The following is a 6,132-nucleotide window of genomic DNA, read 5'->3' as shown; positions in this document are numbered from 1 at the left end:
CTACCTCCATTGGTATTATCCCAATATAAGTCAAGCATTTAACCTGTTTTACCTTTAAATCCCAAGTCTATTAAAAAAAATAGAGATGAGGGAACTCAAGATCTGTCCAAAATGACGTCTGTAGAATTGGCTTTAAAGAAATAACCTTCCGTTGGGGTGGTTGGGTGGCTCAGTCGGTTGGGCATCCAACTTCGGCTCAGGTCATGATCTTGCAGTCTGTGAGTTTGAGCCCCACGTCGGGCTCTGCGCTGACAGCTCAGAGCCTGGAGCCTGCTTCGGATTCTGTCTCCATCTCTCTCTGCCCCTCCCCTGCTCTCGCTGTGTGTGTCTCTCTCTCAAAAATAAAATAAAAACATAAAAAAATTATAGAAATAACTTTCTGAGATTAGAGTCTGCAGGGCTATTGGCCTGACCTGACCCCTTACAGCTTTGATACTGACCTGAGGTCAGGCCAGGCCCCTTTCTGTGTTCCTTCATAATCAGTGGTGATGGGTGATTTAAAAGTGATTTTCAAAAGCTAAATGTTGAGACAGTTAAAGAGCTTACCAATAGCCTGATGATCTTAGAAGAATAAGCCCAAGTACTGAGATTTCAGACGCAAAAGTGATTTCTGGATGGGTCATTGCAAAAGGATTTACGACACGACAGCAAAGTCAAGTCCAGCCCTGAAATGGATAAGGCCTTCATCTTCTTAGAGAGCCCAAAATGATTTGGGGCATTAGGGTGAATCTGATTATTTTTATTTGTGTAATTTAAAAATGTATTTGGATTACTCTTGATTTGCTGTAAACAGGTTTTCAGAAAATGATGTCTTTTTTCCACAAATGCAGGAAAAAATATATACAAGATCAGATCTGTGTATGGAATAATGTAGAATTAATTTGCAGCCAACCCACTAGCACCAGTTTCATCACCTGCCTGGCCAGAGGGACTGAGTCAGAGCCCTAGGGGCTGTGGTGGCCAAAGACCCTTTTCCCAGAATGATCTACCTTTTCTTTTCTTTCTTTTTTTTCCCCCTCCAATCTGTTTCTGCTCTCAGTAATTTTAAAGGACTCTAAACCACTATAATCCTCAGCCTCTTCAGAGAATTTATAGATGTGACTAAAACCTAATCCATTTTGGCATAAAGCTAGAAATTGCTTTGGTGTTGAAATATGTGCAGACACGAGTTTCCTTGAGATCAATGGAGCTCTTCTCTCTCCTCCTTCTTTCAGGATACCTTGCAATGCCCAGAAGTTTATATAAGGGTTTTATACACCTGCACATCATGGTATTAGAGAAGTTAAATGGTGGGAAGACTTAACAGATCATCTGGTCCTTGTATGTGCCAGAATAGCATGGTTTCTTACAACATACTGTCTGGAAATCTATTCTAGCTACAAAAGCCTCGAGCCATCCTGTTAAGTAATTCTATAATAATCTAAAGAAGCTAGGGCATCGTCCTTGACACTGAATGTATACTTTCTCCCCAAAATTTTAATCATACTTTTTTAGGACCCCTTTTTTGTCTGCCTTAATTTATCAATTTTCTTTCTTGATTTCTGAGTCCTTTAAGGACTGTCTTCAAATAACAAGAGAATTTTTTTTTCCAGTATAGGAGGCTTAAATAATATACCTTTGAGCCCTCACAGATTTTCTCAGAGTATGAGTCTGCATTCTGTGGTAGTATTTTTGTGTGCTGTCTAGCTTTTACCAGGTTTTTTTTCTGTAATAAATCTCAAGACTTTCATATTTTTGAATATGAGAACAAAAATGCTAATATAAATACTTAAAACTTAAGAATTTTAGAGTAGTTTAGAGTAAAAAGAAGACAAATAAATAGGCCAATATAGAAAATTAAAAAAAAAATTAATGTTTATTTATTTTTGAAAAAGAGAGAGAGAGAGCATGAGCAGGGGAGGGGCAGAGAGAGAGGGACACACAGAATCCGAAGCAGGCTCCAGGCTCTGAGCTGTCAGCACAGAGCCCAACACGGGGCACGAATCCATGAACCATGAGATCATGACCCAAGCTGAAGTCAGACGCTCAACCTACTGAGCCACCCAGGTGTCCCAATTTAGAAAAATTTTTAAATGAATAAGATGATTGATGAAAAAGAATTGAGCCATGTAATCTCTGCGAAGATTGGATTCTGCAAAGTATATTTCCTAGATGTGTTCAACCGTAGTCAGTTCTTCCATTATATTCCCCTGTCAGAATTAAATCCTCAAAAATTGTGGGGGGGAAAAAGGCAGAGAAAATCCAGAAAACATTTTAAAGTTGTATTTTGCCTTTTATATTAGGATTTCAAATGGCGACCTAAGACAGCAGTGTTGCTTGCCTGTGATGTGGCTGAAGGAGCCTGGCTGAGCGGAGGAGGAGGACTGTACATTTCAAAATGTGTGTGCATTTCAAAATTTATCTCTGACCCACCAGTTGTGCATCCTCTTCCATTATGATGGGCTGTGTGGATTTTTCTCAGCCACAAGAATGTATAGGTTCTTGAGATAGTGAGGGTATTGCAAAAAGAATATCTTTGTGGCTGAAACAAAAAGATTAGAAAAAAAGAAAAAATGTAAAAGGAATTTGTACACTCAGACTTCAAGCCTTAGCCATGTATTTTACCATTCTGTTCACTGTTTTATAAGACCAAAGATAAAGAAACGAGCCTATTAACTTCATGACCAATAATTGACTTTACTGTGAATTTTCTTGCTTTTTGTAAAATCTATAAAGAGGAAGATTGAGAACTGTATTGGAACAAGAATTGAAAGGTAACTAATTACTGTCGCATCATTATGTAAAGAGACCCTTTATTCCAATAGCGGAGTTTTCATTCTATCTGGTATATTTTTAAATCCTCCATAAATATTTTTTTAATCCTTTGCTAACAGAAGTTGCCCAAGCTCTATATTTCTTGTTAAATGTTGCTTTCTTAAGCCCTGTCCTTTCATCAGTATAGATATTATTTCATAAATTCTAGGATATTTTCTCAGTATGCTGGCTTTGGGTGTTAAATATCTCAGTTGGCATTACCCTCTGCTTCCTAGTGGAATGGTATTTCTAATAGGCTAACTAATGGCCAGGAGGGCAATGAAGATGTAGTGAAAAGATTCTGTGATCTGAAATGAGATCTGTTTGCCTTTCTTGTTGGGCACTTGACCTTGAGTCTGTCATTAACCTCCATGAGCCTTTGTTCCCTCCACATCATGGAGACGGTAGCGTTCTGCCTATTGTTGGAAGTTAACAAATAGGGAGGAAATTATCTAGGTCTCAGTTTCTATTTACTAGACAGGTTTTCCCCTATTTGGAATCTGTACCACATCACTCAGAAGAGAGGAACCATGTTTCCAACCTCCCTAATATGTCAGATTCCCCCTTTCCATTGCACAGGGCAGCCCACCATGTGATGTTGCAAATTATAGGAAATTTATAATTCTTGGGGCGCCTGGGTGGCGCAGTCGGTTAAGCGTCCGACTTCAGCCAGGTCACGATCTCACGGTCCGTCAGTTCGAGCCCCGCGTCGGGCTCTGGGCTGATGGCTCAGAGCCTGGAGCCTGTTTCCGATTCTGTGTATCCCTCTCTCTCTGCCCCTCCCCCGTTCATGCTCTGTCTCTCTCTGTCCCAAAAATAAATAAACGTTGAAAAAAAAAATTTTTTTTTAATTTAAAAAAAAAAAAAAGGAAATTTATAATTCTTTTTCTCACTTGAATAAGGCAACCTAGTTTGTCTTGTCACAGTATTTTCTTTCTTTTTTTTTTTTTTTTCATTTCTCCCAATCCTGTAACCACAGTTACCAGAGCCACATTTGGATCTGGTTGGCATTCATAAGTCAGGGATTTCAAAAAGCCACTGGTCACGTGTCAGCTCTGTGAGCCTCTGGGGAGGGTATCCCAGTGCCACTCCTCTTCTAAAATCTAGCTCTTTTATCTTCTGTCACGTAAAAGCATGACCAAGATGGCAAGATGTAACTTCAAAACTCCTGAAGCCTCGCTATTAAAACAGAGCTTACTTTGTTGAGACTCCATTCTGAGGGCCTGGCTACAAATGAGGCAGTATGCCCCCTTGGATCACCCACCCCATTCCCACCCCAGCCACCTTCCCCACAAGGCAGAGTTTCAGACAACACTCCTGGAAATAGGTTGTGACCCAAGTGACATGTATTTGGTCTGAGGTGAAAGGGGAATTGTCAAGCTTCTCTCTTGGGTGTTAAGATTCTCTGTAGTCTAATGCGTCTACTGTGGACCATGTGAATCCTGAGATTAATATTCCTGTGCATTTCTTGAAATGCTTGTGATTTTACTTGAAATTAGTGGGGAAAAGCAAATGATAATGTGAAAATTCTCCCATCTCTTTTCTGCTGCACGTAAGTGTGGTTTTCTGAATGTATCTCAAGCATTCATGTCAATGATATTCTATTTTATGCAATTTCTACTCTCTAGAGCAAGGGTAGTATCATGAAAATGTAGAGAATTAACTTTTGTTCCAGAGCTGCTATTGTTTTTATCCATCTTCTTAAGTAAACAGAAAGCTTTCGTTTGCATCTCTAAGACCCAGAGGGCTGAGTAAATAGTGCACACACTGAAATGTGGAAATCTAACTTGTGCTTGGAATAACTGGCTGAATTGCAAAGTCACACAGAGCTGAGTGGGATTATGAATATTGAACACCCACTGTATTAGCTCTGTCTTTTATTTTCTGTATTCTGATGTTTATACATAGGGGGTTTCATTGACCCCAGAGGGGCTACGCCTCCCAGGGTGAGCTGATTCCTAGAGATAGTGAACAACTGGTCTTAAAGCGTGCTTTTTAAATAGAAACCAATGAATCAAGAGACTGCACCCCAACCATCTCCTCTATTGGCTCTCACACTGGGCCAGTATCTTCCTTGTCTTGTCACCTCAAGGCTAGGTACCAGGCAAGTACTGACAGCCTCTGTACCCCAGAGCCTGCTGAAATTACTCAAACTAGCCAGTATTAAACTGCTTTCCTTGTGTCACCTGTTCCTTCTCGTGGAAACCACAGTAAAGCCTCTTGCCCACAGTTCTTCCCTCTCTCTGTTTTCTGACCAACCCCAGTGCTTCCCTGTGGGGCCCACTATGGTGTAGCATGCCCCCTTCTCTTGAGAACTAGGAATAACAAACTGTCTTTCCAATGGCAAGCATCTCCTTGATCTCTCAGCCTTACTATACCTCAATTTTTCTGTTAATACACTGTATTTTATAATACCCAAAAATATCCATATACTGAATGGTAACATGTTGTACCTCCAAGATGCTACTAGAAAATGATATATCAATCTTTACATACAGTATAAAAATTAAATTATATACTTAAGGACAGGATTTTTTTTTAATTCCTCAGTGACTTGAAGAAAATAAGCCCTCAAGAAAATATTTGAGAGAGTGAATTGATTTGTTGTCAAGAATCCTGGTAAGTTTGATGAATTACATATAGCTTGTTTTTCCTTTTCTGCCAGTTTTGGGCTCTATCATTATTCACCTGCTGTTCTGCACTGCTAGGATTATTGGTATTAAGTAGCTGATAGCTCAATCTGCATTTTTATTTTGATTTTATTTGTGCACCAGTTAGAAGCCACTCCTGACTGTGCAGTTTAAAAGCTTTGTGAGGAAGAAATGGATTAGGTACGCTGAAAGCATAACCATGAAACCTTTCTAATTACCGTTTATAAAGAGTAAATGTGAGATAACTGTAACCTATTTTTCCTCCTCTCCTCCGCAAACACTCATAATAATAGAATAATGACAGGCTTCAGGATAAGAAAACTGGAACATGCGAGAGACCTCATTTTTTTCTTTAGTTTAGAACTTAAAATTAGTAGAGAGTCCAAGTTTAAATAATGATTTTTTTTATCAGCTGTCCTAGAGTTAATACATTATAAAGTGAAAGAAAATTATACAAACTTGCACGATTGACTACTGAGCTTTACAATGTCTAAGTCACAGAGACACTCCAGGCCTTTTTTCACCCCTGTTTTTTTATAGCTGCCATTGCCTACGGCCCCACCAGGAGGTGCAGAAGCCGCAAGATGTCTTACTGTGAACAAGCAACATGTCCCAAATGTACAGGAAATGGCCGACAAGTACTAAAAATGACCACTAGGAATCTAAGTAATGCAAATTGAAATAACAG

The sequence above is a fragment of the Prionailurus bengalensis genome, chromosome A1, assembly GCF_016509475.1.
Source record: "Prionailurus bengalensis isolate Pbe53 chromosome A1, Fcat_Pben_1.1_paternal_pri, whole genome shotgun sequence".
NCBI classification, from domain to species: domain Eukaryota; kingdom Metazoa; phylum Chordata; class Mammalia; order Carnivora; family Felidae; genus Prionailurus; species Prionailurus bengalensis.
The sequence above is the reverse complement of the archived record's forward strand: the minus strand, read 5'-3'. Positions refer to the sequence as shown.